Raw genomic sequence first — 15,589 nt, 5'->3', positions numbered from 1 at the left:
TTCGGAAGGACGCTGTGGTTCCCGAACCAGGGGATGTGGTGCCGAAGCACACACCAAAGCCCACAAAGGCGCAGACGCCTATCCGCTTTACCCTGCCGCCGAAGTCGACGCCGAAGGCTTTCGCTCCGAGGCATGGGGCAGGCGTGCCCTCGAAGGAGGTATCGACGCCCAAAGCGTCATTGGTGGTGTCGAAGCATTGGCTCCAGCCACTTGCAGAGGAAGAGCGTCGAGAGGTCATCGACGCCAATACCGGAAAACTGTCTCTCCTCAAGAGGAAAATCACCACGGAGCCGGTGTTGGAACATTTTCGTATTCCTCTCAAAAACAAGAAGGATTCTGCGGGTACTTCGGCCCCGATAGAGCCTGCATCTCCACAAGCCTTAGAACATTCGCCAACGCGTTCCAACGCAGGGGATGGTGACGATGAGGAGGTCGAGTACAGCTATCCGGCGTACTCGGATCCGGAGGAGGAACATGAACCTTGGTCTGCCGGAGGCGACCCAGAGGACCCGCAGTCGGGTCAGGAACCGCAGCTCTTTGCGGCAAAGACCTCACCGACTGAGGACTCGGCAGCCTTCAACGCTTTGATTGAGTGAGCTGCAGCTAACCATGATGTCGAGCTGCATTCGGATCCTGTGGATGTGGACTTTTTGTTTGACACTTTCTCAGTGGTTGAAAAGTCAGTCAAGACATTGCCAATGCTCAAGGGAGTGCTAAAGCACGCGACGGAGGTCTTCAAGGAGCCCACTCGGGCGCGTGTCATCAATCCTCGCATTGACAAAAAATATAAGGCAGCCCCCTCGGATCCAACATACATCAAGGGACACCTGCCACTGGACTCTTTGGTTGTATCCAACGCACGCAAGAGGGCGAACTCACAGACCACTGGTGACGCTCCTCCCCCAGACAAAGAGTCAAAAATATTTGAGGCCTCAGGGAAACGGATTGCTGCGCAGGCAGCTAATATTTGGCGAATCTCAAACACGCAGGCCCTACTTGCACGCTACGATAGGGCGCATTATGACACCCTAGAAACACTGCTGCAACACTTGCCTGACCAGTACAAGGAGGCAGGGGAAATGTTAATTCAGGAGGGAAAGCTCATCACAAACGCTTCCATCAAATGTGCGCTGGACGTGGCTGATACAGCCTCCAGGGCAATCAACACTAGTGTGTTGCTGAGAAGACATGCATGGCTTAGGATATCAGGTTTCAAACCGGATATACAGACAACCATCCTGAACCAAACAGTTAATCCTGACCACCTGTTCGGCCCTGAGGTGGATGCGACACTGGAAAAAATGAAGAAAGACACAGACTCTGCTAAGTCTACGGGGGCCCTCCAGTCTCAGCAGTTGGGGTGGTTCCTTTCGCCGCTCCAATACCAGGGGCACCTCAAGGAGTCAGGCATCGCAGTCCACACAGTATTATAAAAGTAATACCCAAACCTCATACACCAACAAGGGTAGAGGTGGCTACAGAGGCAACAACATCAAAGGCAGGGGACGTGGAAACAACAGCTCCAGGTCCACCACCGCCAACAAGCAGTGACGTCTTGTCACTGCCCCCCGACCACACAACACCGGTCGGGGGGAGACTCCAGCAGTTCCTGCCCGCGTGGAAATCCATCACCACGGACAGGTGGGTCAAGTCTCTTATCCAGTACGGTTACTGTCTGGAACTTACTTCCACTCCACCAAACATACCTCCAAGAAGCCGTCCTATGTCCGGCGAGCACTTGCACTTGTTGCAGCAGGAAGTTCAAGTCATGCTGCAAAAAGGGGCAATAGAGCTCGTCCCACTGCAAGAAAGGGGAACAGGGGTTTACTCCCTGTATTTTCTGATCCCCAAAAAGGACGGATCCCTTAGGCCCATCCTGGACCTCAGGCCCCTCAACTGGTACATTCTCTCGGAGCACTTCCATATGCTCACGTTACAGCAGGTACTCCCTCTGCTTCAACAGGGGGACTTCCTGGCTACGCTGGATCTAAAAGATTCATACTTTCATATCCCCCTGCATCCTTCCCACAGGAAGTATCTCAGATTCACGATTCAAGACCAGCACTACCAGTTCAGGGTTCTGCCGTTCGGGGTCACCACAGCGCCAAGGGTCTTTACAAAGTGCCTGGCGACTGTGGCGGCGCATCTACGACGCCAAAACGTCCACGTCTACCCTTATCTGGACGACTGGCTCATTCAGGCAAAAACAGAACAGCAGTGCGCCGACCACGTGTCCCGCACCATTCATCTCCTGCACGATCTGTGATTCTCTCTGAACTACCCAAAATCCCATCTCCAGCCCACCCATGTACGGCAGTATCTGGGCGCGACGATAAACACTCTGGCAGCCACTGCGCAGCCGAATTCAGTGAGAATCGCCAGTATCCAAACGCTGATCCAACGATTCAGGCCTCAGCACTCTCTTCCAGCGAAAGTGTTCATGCAGTTGATAGGCATGATGGCCTCCTGCATCTCCATTGTCCCGCACGCGAGACTACATATGCGTCCGCTTCAGGAGTGCCTAGCACGTCAGTGGACTCAGGCTCATGGGCAACTAACAGACCTAGTGTTGGTGAGCGGTCGGGCGTACAACTCTCTGCATTGGTGGAATCCACAAAACCTTTGCAAGGGCCGACCGTTCCAGGAGCCTGTGCCACAGATTATCCTGACAACGGACGCCTCTCTCCAGGGATGGGGAGCTCATGTACTCCACTACACAGTGCAGGGACTATGGACACTACAGCAAAAGAAGATGCACATCAATGTATTGGAACTGATGGCAATCTTCTTGGCCTTGAAGGCATTCAAAGTACACCTGTGCAACAAGGTCGTGTTGATCCGGACGGACAACATGACAGCCATGTACTACATTCAAAAACAGGGAGGCACAAACTCTCCGCAGCTGTCTCATCTGGCTCAGAGCATGTGGAAGTGGGCCATTCAGAGGAACATCTTCCTCATGGCACAGCATCTCCCAGGCAAAGACAACCAGATGGCGGACCTGCTCAGCAGGCACAGCCATCAGATGCACGAGTGGGAGATACATCCATCGGTACTCCAACCGTACTTCCAAAAGTGGGGTCATCCAGAGATAGACCTGTTCGCCACAAAGGAGAACGCAAAATGCCAAAGCTTCGCCGCCAGGTTCCCACACCCGCAATCACAGGGCAATGCGATGTGGATGAACTGGTCAGGCAGATTTGCATACGCTTTTCCCCCAGCACCTCTGATACCGCTGGTGGCACGCAAACTCAGGCAGCACTCGATGACTCTCATCCTGGTTGCTCCAACGTGGGCTCGCCAACCATGGTACACCACGTTTCTGGAACTCTCCGTGGTACCGCATCAAAGGCTTCATCTCACACCCAGCCTTCTGACGCAGAGCCATGGCGACATTCAGCACCCAGATCCGCAACAGCTCAACCTGGCGATCTGGCTCCTGAAGTCCTAGAGTTTGGCTACCTCAATCTTCCCCCCGATTGCATGGACATCATTCGGGAGGCAAGAAAGCCCACTACTAGAGCATGTTATGCGGCTAAATGGAAGCGATTTGTCGTCTACTGTGTAAACCACGACATTGACCCGCTGGATGCTTCCATTCAAAACATCATTTGCTACCTGTTCCACCTGTACCAATGCAATTTGGCGTATTCTTCCATCCGCATTCACTTGTCTGCAATGGCAGCATACCTCCAGAATAGGCAACACCTGTCACTTTTTAAGGTCCCTGCTATCAAGGCTTTTCTGGAAGGGCTCAAAAGGGTCATTCCACCACGGACACCACCAGCTCCGGAATGGAACCTCAATGTGGTTCTTAATAGGCTGATGGGTCCTCCCTTTGAGCCACTGCACTCTTGTGAGCTTCAGTTTCTGACTTGGAAGGTCGCTTTCTTAGTAGCAATTACATCGCTACGGAGGGTTAGCGAATTGCAGGCGCTCACCATCCAAGAACCTTTCTTCCAAGTACACGCTAACAGGGTGGTGCTCCGCACTAACCCCAAATTCTTACCCAAGGTTGTATCTCAATTCCATATAAACCAGACAATTGAGTTGCCAGTGTTCTTTCAAAACCCAGAGTCGCTGGCGGAGCGGATGCTCCACACCCTTGACGTGAAAAGGGCCTTAATGTACTACATAGACAGGACCAAAGATTTTCGTAAGACCAAGCAGCTTTTTGTTGCTTTTGCCTCACACCACAAGGGAAACACTATCTCCAAAGCTGGGATCGCTAGGTGGATTGTAAAATGCATTCAGATCTGTTACGCTAAGGCCAAGCGCACTCTCACAATTCCACCAAGAGCCCACTCCACCAGGAAGCTGGGGGCCTCTATGGCTTTCCTAGGTAATATTCCCTTAGAAGATATCTGTAGAGCAGCCACATGGTCTACCACACATACTTTCACTAAACATTACTGTGTAGACGTGCATTCCAAACAGCAAGCAGCTGTTGGTCAGGCTGTTCTCAGGACACTTTTTCAGACTGCTGCAGCTGGCACGGGCGGCCGCCAATAATGGGAGGACTGCTATGTATTCTATGCACAGATATGAATTCAGCAGCCCACATGCTTCGAACTGCAAATGCTACTTACCAGTATGCATCTGTTCTTGGCATGTAGGGCTGCTGACATTCATATCGCCCACCCTCCTCCCCGGCGCCTGTAGCAGCTGCAGTCTTCATACATATGTATATATTCATATATCTGCTCGCAGCTTAGGCATCACTCACATACTTCACTCCATCTCTGCCAATGGCTAAAAACAATCTGGGGATGGAGGCGATGCCCATGCGCACTGTAGTCCAGGGGAGGAGCCACCTATCTCGTGATACTTCGAAGACTCTTCCAGGACAACAATGTGCAATCATCCGGACCCAACACTAGGCGGCGATCTATGCACAGATATGAATGTCAGCAGCCCTACATGCCAAGAACAGATGCATACTGGAAAGTAGCATTTGCATTCCATAAACACCGGTAAAACACTGTCAGTTGTTTTTTATGGCGCCAAAATGAGTAACCACTGAAAAGCACAGTTTTTTTGAGGTATTGAAATCACTGGAAAGCACTGACCAAACACCACCAGAATTTACCAAAAATAGAAACTGAAAACAGGAAAGCCTACTTATAGACCAGCTATCCTAGTAGCATGGATACGAGCAGTCTTCGGGCTAAACTCAAGAGGGCGTGTTAAGCCAGCTGTTATACCATCACATATACCCCTTGAACACCAAGTGAAAGGACACCACACAAGTGTTATGAAAATAAACGGTGTATTTATTTAGATCACAACAGCCCTGTACTCTTTATGAGGACAGGGTACTAAGCACACAACAAAACTCTTACGAAAATACTTTAAGTTGCACAATTTACACAAATGCCCGAGGGGCACGGAAAACCATATACTACAAAAGTGGAATTCGAAATTACTAGCAGGTAAGTACTAATCTCATAGGGTTTGGAATCGCTAGGACTGGACTACTGAACCTTCAGATTACTAGCAGGAGGCCTAGGGGACTCGGGTGCAGAGTGTGCACTCTCATGCGGGACAAGGTCTATGGAGGCTAGTAAAAGCAAAAGTTAGTGTTCTCGGGCGAACCCGACTAGTTAGGCTGAAAACGAAAAAGGATCTGGACCCTTGGATAGTGAGGCTATGCTGGGGCACCGAAACGCCGAAGTTACCTAGCCCAGGGGCTGCGGATGCATAGGTCTGGAAAGACGTCGGGAATCCTTGTTGCAGTCTATGGAGCCTGAAGAAAGAAGTTGCTGGCAGGCGACCAGTGTTGAAGTTCGAAGTGATCCAAGCCTGGATCGAAGATGGATGACACCTGAAAGGAGAGGGGAACAAGTTCTTAATCACTAGCCAGTGATTGTGTGGGCACCAGGATGGCACCGGACGATGTCACCTCGACCAGGTGAGTGGGCGACTCTGGGCTCTGCAGTCTCACGGACCAGGAGGCGTTGTCGGCGACCAGGATGGAGGTGCGAGCTGTCCCACGATGGTTGATGCTGTCGACGTCGCTGGACCCAGGATTGGGGCAACAAGTCTTGGCAAATGCAAGCCCACGCGGTGGACTTAAAATGGCGTCTGGAGTGGACCAGGAGGGTCCGGGGTGCTCCTCTGTTGGAGGGGAGCAAGGGCCAGTCTGGAGCAACCAGACCTGCAGTGGTGATGTCGTCGTTCGTCGTCGGGAAGGCCACAAGCCAGCGGGCTAGTAGCCAGACAACGCGGTGAGCAGCAAAAAGCAGAAGGGCCCCACGCAGATCTCGTGGAGGCTGGGGGGCTGAACTTCGGTGCTGGAGCTGCTCAGGGTCGGGGCTTCTCGGACCCCAAAGCACTCACTCGAGGATCCCTCGGCGGTCGTGCTGGATAGAAGTCGTGCAGTTCTGATGATGGCCGGTCCCTCGAGGTCTCGTCGCACCTACGGTTCTCAGCTTAACTGTAGAGGTAGGTAGAGGTCAGAGGTGCCAGGGAAGCCGGGTCTCGTCGTGCTGGTCAGTCGGATTCCGGAGGAAGGACGTGCAGCAAACCGCAGTGTTCTTAGATGGTGCCTGCGGGTGCAGGGTGACTACTCCTTAGTCACAAGGGAGAAATCTTGAGAAGAAGTCGAGAGTTCCTTTCGTAGAAAGTAGTTTCAGGATTCAAAGATGATCTAATTTGGAAGGGGGCCCGCTCCTATCTTTATGCTAGGAAAAGGGGCTGGCACGCGACTAGGTCCTGCCCATGGGTGGGACCAGGAAGGGGGGTGGTTACACCCCTCTCCCATGCCGGACTTTCCCCAGGCCAGGGGCTGGTGTGCCCCTGGAACTGGTTCTAGCCGGCCTATGCATAGTGATCACCGGGGTGCCACTTGCAGTCACCTTCCTCTAAAGCCCTGCCTACCCAGGATACACAAAACCCTGTCTGGGATGGTGCTAGCACCGCCCCCGACAGAAAACCCTTTGTCCAAGCTCCACTCGCGGGAAGGACTCCCAGCTGCAGGGGGTCAGACTTGTGTCTGTGGTGGCAGCATCCATTTTGTGATGCTGAGGCTCGAGCTAACTTTAACCGGGGTTCACAGTTACATACATGTCGTGTCCCTCTAGAAGCGTGGAATGCTAACCTCGTCGCCAGAATTGGCGAGGGGTTAGTATTCCAATTCGTATGACACCTTACTCGACATGTTTTTATAAAGCAATACCAGAGTTAGCATATAACCGCGAAGATTATAATGCACTTAAGAGTATATGGTATGCGTTATCATGGAACAGCTATTTGGACTTTGTTCCGCAAGCTGCAAACGGGCTCAGCTCATGCCAGAGCACCATCTCACATGATTCCAAGCACTCTGCCTTCAGGATTGTCAAGGCCTGCCATAGGAGTGACTGATAGGAATCTATGTGTCCATTTTAGGGTTAGATATAGGCATACTATATCTAAAGCAAAGGGTGAGTACACCACCTTGCCCCAGCTGTCGTGCCAGATTTAGATGGCCAGCCAGGGGTGGCATAATACATGCTGCAGCCCCTGGTAGGCCCTGGGTACACCTATGCCCTGAGTTACAGGGTCTGATAAGGTGGCCCAGTTCCAATTGGATATGTACCTAAGGTACATGGAATCCATTTTACAGAGAGAGCAGTAGGCCTGGGGTCCTGAATAGCAGGGCCCCAGGTCAACTAAGTCGGAAAACCAGCAAAACACCAGGCAAAAAGTTGGGGGCAACCATAGTCAGGTATCCACCTTCCTACAGTGTAGTGCAGGTCCGGATGCAGGTGAACTTGCAGGAGTGGCAGCAGAAGGGTCCGTGGGTGCGTCTCGGGTGGGTCGGCAGCAGCCCGGGAATCGGCCGGCGTGGAGTGTGTTGAGTTCAGTGGCGTCGGTGGTCCGGCGGGTGGGCTGGTGTCTGCGGGGGCCAGGGGTCCTGGCACTGGGCGCTGTCCAGGCGCGGACGGGCGCAGACGGGCTTACCTTTGGCGCGCGTAGGGCGCGCCCGCTGCGCGTTATCCACTCTGCCATAAGTGGAGAGTGGGGGGGGAGCGAGGGAGGGGCAGCTGGAGGCGGGAGCGGGGAGGGCACAGAAAGGAAGGGGGCTTGGCCGCGTGAACGGCGGCGGGAAGCGGGGAGCGGGTCGGGGAGGGCACAGGGGGTACAAGCATGAGAAAAACAGAATACTACAACAATAAAGTACAGCAGTCAACAGTGCAAAATACAAAACCGGGCCACAGAATGCTACCTGGTACGGCGGAGCCGAGACAGGGCGGGGAGAGCGCTCAGTGTGCGAGCGTTGCCTAGCAGCAGATCAGGCCGCAGAGGAAGGCGGGCCTGCGGGGCAGAGGGCTGAGCGTGGCTGCAAGCAGCAGCGAGGGGAGAGGGCACCGGCACAGCTGGTGGCCGTGCGGCGCTGGAGTGTCCTGAAGAATTACCATCCCCGAGTCTGCAGCCTTTGTTCCCTTTTTACCGATAACATTGAGCGCCCGACGGCTCAAAAGCACCCTGCACCCAGCCGCCAGAGTGCCTTCCTACCAGTGGAACCTTTGCCCTATCCTACTTCCCCATTTGCCCTGCGCAAGTTACCAGGAGCCCAGCTCCCACAGCCGCGTGGCCTACTAGCCAGCAGCCACCAACCGAAGGTCCCCCGCCCCTCATTGGCTAACATTGGGCCTAACTCCCTCTGCACCCGGCTGCCCCTGTGCCGCTGAGGGTGAACCAACTGTACCTACCTGACCCTGGGGGACCCATGAGTCTATGACCAGAACCTTAACTTCACCAGCCGAGTACTCACCTGGAAACCGGTAACTCACTTTTGCAGCGTGAATCTTTCTGGATTCACTATGCTGTGCATATTCCGCGGTCTTGTGGTTGGGTCCGGATTCGTAGTCTTTGCTTTGTGTTTTTTTTTTTTTTTTTGTTTTTTTTCGTCGCCCAGGTGGGCGTCGGCGTCACCCCTTCCTGGGTGTATTTCCGGTGACGTCGGCATGCTTCCTGCGGAAGCTCCCACCCTTGGGCGTCATCTTCAGATTCTTTTTTCCGCGGTCGGGTCTGGATCGTTCCCGTTGGGCTCCAGACATTTTTGGAGAAAGTACTAGGAAAAGATTGAAATTGGAAAAGATATCGAAGGAAGAAGACTACGAAAGACTTGGCCGAACACTGCCCGGCGAAAGGAAGGAGAATTCATTGAGGACTTCGACGATCGTCGACGTTCGCGCGGCCAGGGAGGCCTAAACACTCGATGATGGACAACACGCCGTTCAAGTTCTGCCCTAACTGCCACCACAAGTTCGCGCAGAAAGACCAGCACCCGGTTTGCAACCTTTGCCTACCGGTAGACCACAGAAGCGAAGACTGCAACGCCTGCTCCGTCTTCGCCCCGAAGACCCTTCGTATAAGGAAGAGCCAGAGGGTAGCGCACTCCACCCTCAAAGGAAAAGGCCCAACGCCATCGCTGTACGAGCTGGGGATGTCCTCGGAGGAAGAGGACAACGCTGCCGCCGAAGACGACAGCTACACGGTCGTAGAGACCGATTACACGAAGACATCTGATAAGGTAGGAGACTCGTCGTTCCCCAAGAGCACGAGAGACTCCGAGTCTCGCAAAAACGAGGGCAAGGCCCCGAAAGCGCCGACGCAGAGACACCTCACGTCCGCGGCTACCCACAGGCCCAGCGGATCCTCTGAGAAGGAGTCCCTGGCGCCGAGAGCTGCTGAGCAGCAGAAGTCGCCGAAGATCGTCCCCGAAAAGGACCGATCGACGTCGAGGGAGAAAGACCCTAAAGCTTCGACGCCGTACAGGGACCCGAAACCCAGTTCGACGTCCAAGGCCTCGACGCCGAAGCTCTCGCAGCCGAGCCAGGCGCCGAAGAGAGTGGCTGAACAATCCGGCGCGGACAACGCGGCGAGATGGAAAAGAAAAAACGGCGACTAGAAGCCGAAATGGAAAACATCTTGCAGCGGAAAAAGGATTTCGACGCCAAGATGAGAGCCTTCACGATTCCCCACAAGACCAAGCCACCCATGCGGGAAATGGTCGAGGAGGAAGAGGAACAGGTCGAGGAACATGAGCCTGGCACCGAAATGGTCGACGACCAGGAAGAGGACGAGAATCCCTACGAGGCTTACAGCTATGAGGAGGAAGAGGACAGCAGGTTGGACGCCGAGTCGGCCACCTTTGACCCGCAGGAGGAGGATTTCCTGGATGTCGACACCGAAAGCCCAGAAGAGGCGGTCGACACATACCCCTCGAGGCCATCGCCGCCAGACGACATCGGAGCTTACAACTCGGTGATAAGGTCGGCGGCAACAGCTTTCAAGCTCAAGCTCGACGAGGAGAAGCAGAAAGCGGACTTTCTCCTCGAGACATTACTCCCCACGCAAACAAGGAGCCAGTATCTACCTATGCTCGACAGCGACTTGGCGCAGGGGATGGAAGCATTCAGGGAGCCCGCAACATGCAAGGCAGTCACTCCCAGAACCGAAAAAAAGTAAAAACATTCATCGAAGGACCCAGCCTACATTCGTGGCATGGTCTCAGCTGACTCCATCATCACAGTCACAGCAAGGAAGAGGGCCAACGTGGCCACCACTTCTGGACCTCCTCCTGATAAGGAGAGCAAAAGGATGGACTTAGTGGGCAGAAGGATCGAACGGAATGCCGCGACCCAATGGCGCATGGCTAATTCCAATGCCCTCATAAACAGGTACATGTACCAGATCATGGAAGAGCTAGGAAAACTGGTGAAAGACCTACCCCAGGAGGCCAGGCAGAACGCTGAGAAACTGGTGGAAGACGGGAAGAATGCGGCAAATTGTTGCCTCAGGACGGCCCTGGATGGTGCAGATACCTCCAGCAGGCTCATGATGATGGGTGTCACGGAAAGAAGACACGCATGACTCAGAATCTCGGGCTTTAAGCCTGAAGTGCAACACAGCATCTTACACTCCGTTCAACAGCGAGACGCTGTTCGGGACAACAATTGACGACAAACTCAGTCAACTAAAGAAAGACAATGAAACTGCACGATCCATGGGAGCTTTGCAGTTCAGAGGCAACAAAAGGGGCACCCAGTCACGGAGGCCCGGCGGAAGAGGTGGAAACCAGCCAGGTACTTCACACCAGGCTTTCCAACAGACGCACCAGGCTGACTCGCAGGCGCAACAGAGTCCACAGAAGCAGTCCTGGCAGTACCAGTCAAGGGGCCAGTCCTTTCGAGGGAGAGGAAATGGACGTGGACAGCATAAAAGAGGGGGCCAGCAGCCCGCCTCTAAATGACTTCAGAGACACCCGTGTGCCCGCCCACAGAAAGGATCCCGGGGGGCAGCATGTACAAAGGGGTCAGGACACAATGGACAACTACCACCACGTAACACCAGTGGGTGGAAGATTAAGACTCTATCTCCAGGAATGGAGAGAGATCACATCAGACAAATGGATTCTAAACATCATCCAATACGGGTACTGCTTAGAATTGGAAGGGAGACCAACAAGCAGGAGATCAAAGCGAAAGCCACTAACAAACGAACAGCTACAGCGGCTTCAGGAAGAAGCGAGAGAGCTCCTTCAAAAGGAGGCTATAGAACGGGTTCCCTTCAAAGAAAGAAACAAGGGAATGAGACCCGTTCTGGACCTCAGGTTCCTGAACACATTCATAAGAACACAAAAATTCAAAATGACCTCCCTGCAGGAGGTGCTACCGCAATTGCAGATTGGGGACTTCATGGTCACGATAGACCTCAAGGACGCCTACCTGCACATACCAATGAACGTAACGCACAAACATATGCTCAGGTTCACGGTCGGAGACAGCCACTACCAATTCACAACACTAGCCTTCGGTCTAAAATCAGCACCGAGGGTCTTCACAAAGTGCCTCGCGGCAGTCGCAGCGCACCTACGAAGGAAGGGAATACACGTATATCCTTACCTGGACTGGCTAGTGAAAGCAAACTCGTACCAGAAATGCAAGAGAGACGCACATACAGTGACGAGAACGCTGATAAACCTGGGGTTCTCCATCCATTGGAAAAAATCATCAATGGAGCCGGAACAAGTAAAGATCTTCTTGGGGGCACAGATCAACACTTGCAGGGCAGAGTGTTCCCCAGCAACAAGAGAGCAGGGGCCCTGGTGAGGGAAGCTCGCCTCTACCGGAAGGGACAAGCTCGGACAGTGAGGACTGCGAGCAAGATCTTGGGGATGATGGCATCATGCATCCACCTGGTACCAAACGTACGACTTCACATGCGACCCATCCAAGAATGGCTCCAGGAACAATGGTCACAAGCTTCAGCGAGTTGGGAGGATCTAGTGGTTGTGACTCACGCAGTGCAGAAGGAAATGACATGGTGGACCATGGAGAATATAGCAAAGGGAAAACCTCTTACACCCCCAACACCAACAGTGACCATCACCACAGACGCATCCCTGATGGGATGGGGCGCTCACATGGAAGAGCTCAAAGTCAGGGGCCTGTGGACACCAGCAGATGCGTCAAAGCACATCAATTATCTAGAATTGAAAACAATCTTCCTTGCATTGAAAGCCTTCCAGACAAGACTGTACAAGCAGAGGGTGTTGCTGCAGACAGACAACACCACAGCGATGTTCTACATCAACAAGCAGGGTGGAACACAGTCAACAATGCTTTCGACACTGGTGCAGGAGATATGGAGATGGGCCATCCCCCTCAGGATAGACCTACTGGCCATACACCTACCAGGGAAGGAGAACATTCAGGCAGACTGGCTGAGCAGACAGACATAGACATCCCACGAGTGGGAGCTCAATGCCCAGGAGACGAAGTGGTTGTTCAACAAGTGGGGAACGCCATTAGTGGACCTGTTTGCAACACGCCAGAATGCCAAATGCCAAAGCTTCGCATCCAGACAACCCGAAGAAGGGTCCCTTGGGAATGCCCTATGGATAGATTCGTGCGGGACATTTGCTTACGCTTTTCCCCCGATACCACTGATACACAGAGTACTGAGCAAGTGCAGAGCGTGCAACATGACCCTGATACTGGTCGCACCACAGTGGGCCAGACAGACATGGTACTCGCAGATCATGGAGATGGCACAGAGTGCACCCCACAGATTCGGCAGAAGAAAAGACCTGCTCTCCATGCACAACGGAGAGGTACTGCACCCAGAGCCAGAGAGCCCGAGCCTAGTGGCGTGGCTCCTGAGGACATAGAATTCGCACACTTGAGACTGCCTGAGAGCACCCTCAGGGTCCTTCGGGAGGCACGAAGGCCCAGCACACGGAAGTGCTACGGGGCAAAGTGGAAGAGATTCACAATATGGTGCAGGAAGGAAAGACTTCACAATAAAATGAAGGACTCCACAGTGCTAAAATACCTCACGCACTTACTGGAGAAAAAACTCAGCTCGTCTTCCATAAGAGTCCACTTGGCAGCGATAGTCGCCTATACAAGGGGTGAGATGGGCAGGAGCTTCTTCATGTCACAGGTTGTGAAGAGTTTCCTGGAAGGAGCGAAGAGGATCGCACCACCCAAGCGGGTGCCACCACCGGCTTGGAACTTGAACATAGTCCTGACGGAACTCATGAAGGAGCCCTTTGAACCGCTCCACAAGGCCTCACTAGAAATGCTGACCATGAAGACAGCTTTCATGGTTGCAATAACGTCCCTACGACGAGTGAGCGAGCTTCAAGCGCTAACTCTGCAGGAACCATACATACAAATACACAATGAGAGGGTTGTGATGAGGACTGACCCACACTTCCTGCCAAAGGTGGTGTCCAGATTCCATATGAACCAGTCCATACAGATACCGAGTTTTTTCCAAAAACCAACAAATAGCGCAGAGCGAGCCCTTCACACCCTAGACGCCAGAAGGGCGGTCATGCACTATATCGAGAGGACAAAAGGACACAGGAAGACAAAGCAGTTCTTTGTGTCATTCGCCAACAGTTTCATGGGTAAGGCTGTAACAAAGAACACTATTGCACGATGGATCGCGCAAACAATCCAACTCTGCCACAAGTGGGCAGGGCAAGAACTAGCAGAGGGACCACGTGCCCACTCCACTAGGAAAAAGGGTGCGACGATAGCCTTCCTGGCTAATACACCCATACAAGACATATGCCTGGCGGCAACATGGGCTTCAGTGCACACATTCACGAAGCACTACTGCGTTGATGTTCAAATGAACAAAGAAGCACAAGTTGGACAAAAGGTGCTCCAGTACATATTCAAGAACCAAAGCTCATCTTCCACCCAGCCGCCACAGAAATGAGAAACCGCTACAAAATCTATGCACAGCATAGTGAATCCAGAAAGATTCACGCTGCAAAACGAATAGTTTCTTACCTGTCGGTGTAGTTTTGCAGCTTGATGATCTTTCTGGATTCACTAGCGAACCCACCCACCTCCGCCAGAAAGATGAGGCTGGAGAGAGAGAGAGGTGGTAAAAAAAAAAAAAAAACAGAAATGACTTTATATACAAAGCGGTTAAAAGAAGTTTCACCTACATAAAACATTGCCATCACTTCGGAGACGAAAGAAACACGGAAAAAAAGAATCCGAAGATGGCGAACAAGGGTGGGAGCTTCTGCAGGAAGCATGCCAACGTCACCGGAAATACACCCAGGAAGGGGTGACGCCGACGCCCACCTGGGCGACGAAAAGAAAAAAACAAAGAAAAGACTACGAATCTGGACCCAACCACAAGACCGCGGAATATGCACAGCATAGTGAATCCAGAAAGATCATCAAGCTGCAAAACTACACCGACAGGTAAGAAACTATTCGTTACCTGCCATTGGAAAACATTGGCTGGTTTAACTCGAAAAATCTTCCAAGTGTGAAGTTTGGAAAACTTAAAATATCCCTATGAAATCAGCTGAGTAACGAATTCCGAAGTACTCACCTGTGATCAGGAGAGAAGCCAGTACTGTACATTGTAGCCCAGTATTGAACTACAAAAGTAATCCGAACCGGGGTTGCCCTTAACCTCTATTTTCTTCATAGGAATCAATGCTGCTTTTCTATGAAATTTCTTCCAAGTGTCTACTTTTGAAAACTTGAAATATTCTTTAAAATTCGCACATACTACTGAAACTTAATTACTCACCTGTCTTAAGTAGAGGTTCCGGTGCTGGACCTAGGAGCCCAGTACTGGATTACAAAAGTAACGAGACAATACTTTACCTATAACCTGAATTTTCTACCGTTGGATAACGTTGCCAGATTTTCACTGAAAAGTTTCAAAGTGTGAACTTTTGAAATACCTTTTTATTCCTTAAAAATCATTGCAATAACCAAAACGTTTTTACTAAACTGTTTCCAGCTTAGACCCCAGGACTGAATGTAGGATTCAGTCTTGGACTTACAAAGGTAATGTGCAAAGTAATCAACTGTAATTGTGTAGCAAAACACATTGAGCTCAATGCTAAATTGTGTGTAGAACTGTGTGGCCTATTGCAACCCCTGTACCTATTGTGTTTACAAAGTCATTGCCTTTTTGCAAAGCAAGAACCTGAGATGACTCATCTCTGAGAAAAGTATATTTTGATACCTGTTGGTTCTAAAAATAAATCAACTATATCTTTTGATATAAAAACAATTGGCCTTGAGTTCAGTCCTTGAGTGTGTGAAAC

General features: G+C 52.1%; 1 protein-coding gene across 4 annotated transcripts in view; it reads left to right on the top strand.

The window, feature by feature from the left end:
- CPSF6 (cleavage and polyadenylation specific factor 6) overlaps window positions 1-15,589 on the top strand; it is a 392,748-nt gene that overhangs the window by 322,594 nt on the left and 54,565 nt on the right. The gene's annotated exons all lie outside the window — the stretch shown is intronic.

The sequence above is a fragment of the Lissotriton vulgaris genome, chromosome 1_1, assembly GCF_964263255.1.
Source record: "Lissotriton vulgaris chromosome 1_1, aLisVul1.2, whole genome shotgun sequence".
In the NCBI taxonomy this organism is placed as follows: Eukaryota; Metazoa; Chordata; class Amphibia; order Caudata; family Salamandridae; genus Lissotriton; species Lissotriton vulgaris.
Note: the sequence above shows the minus strand (reverse complement) of the source record. Positions and strands in the feature narration are given on the sequence as shown.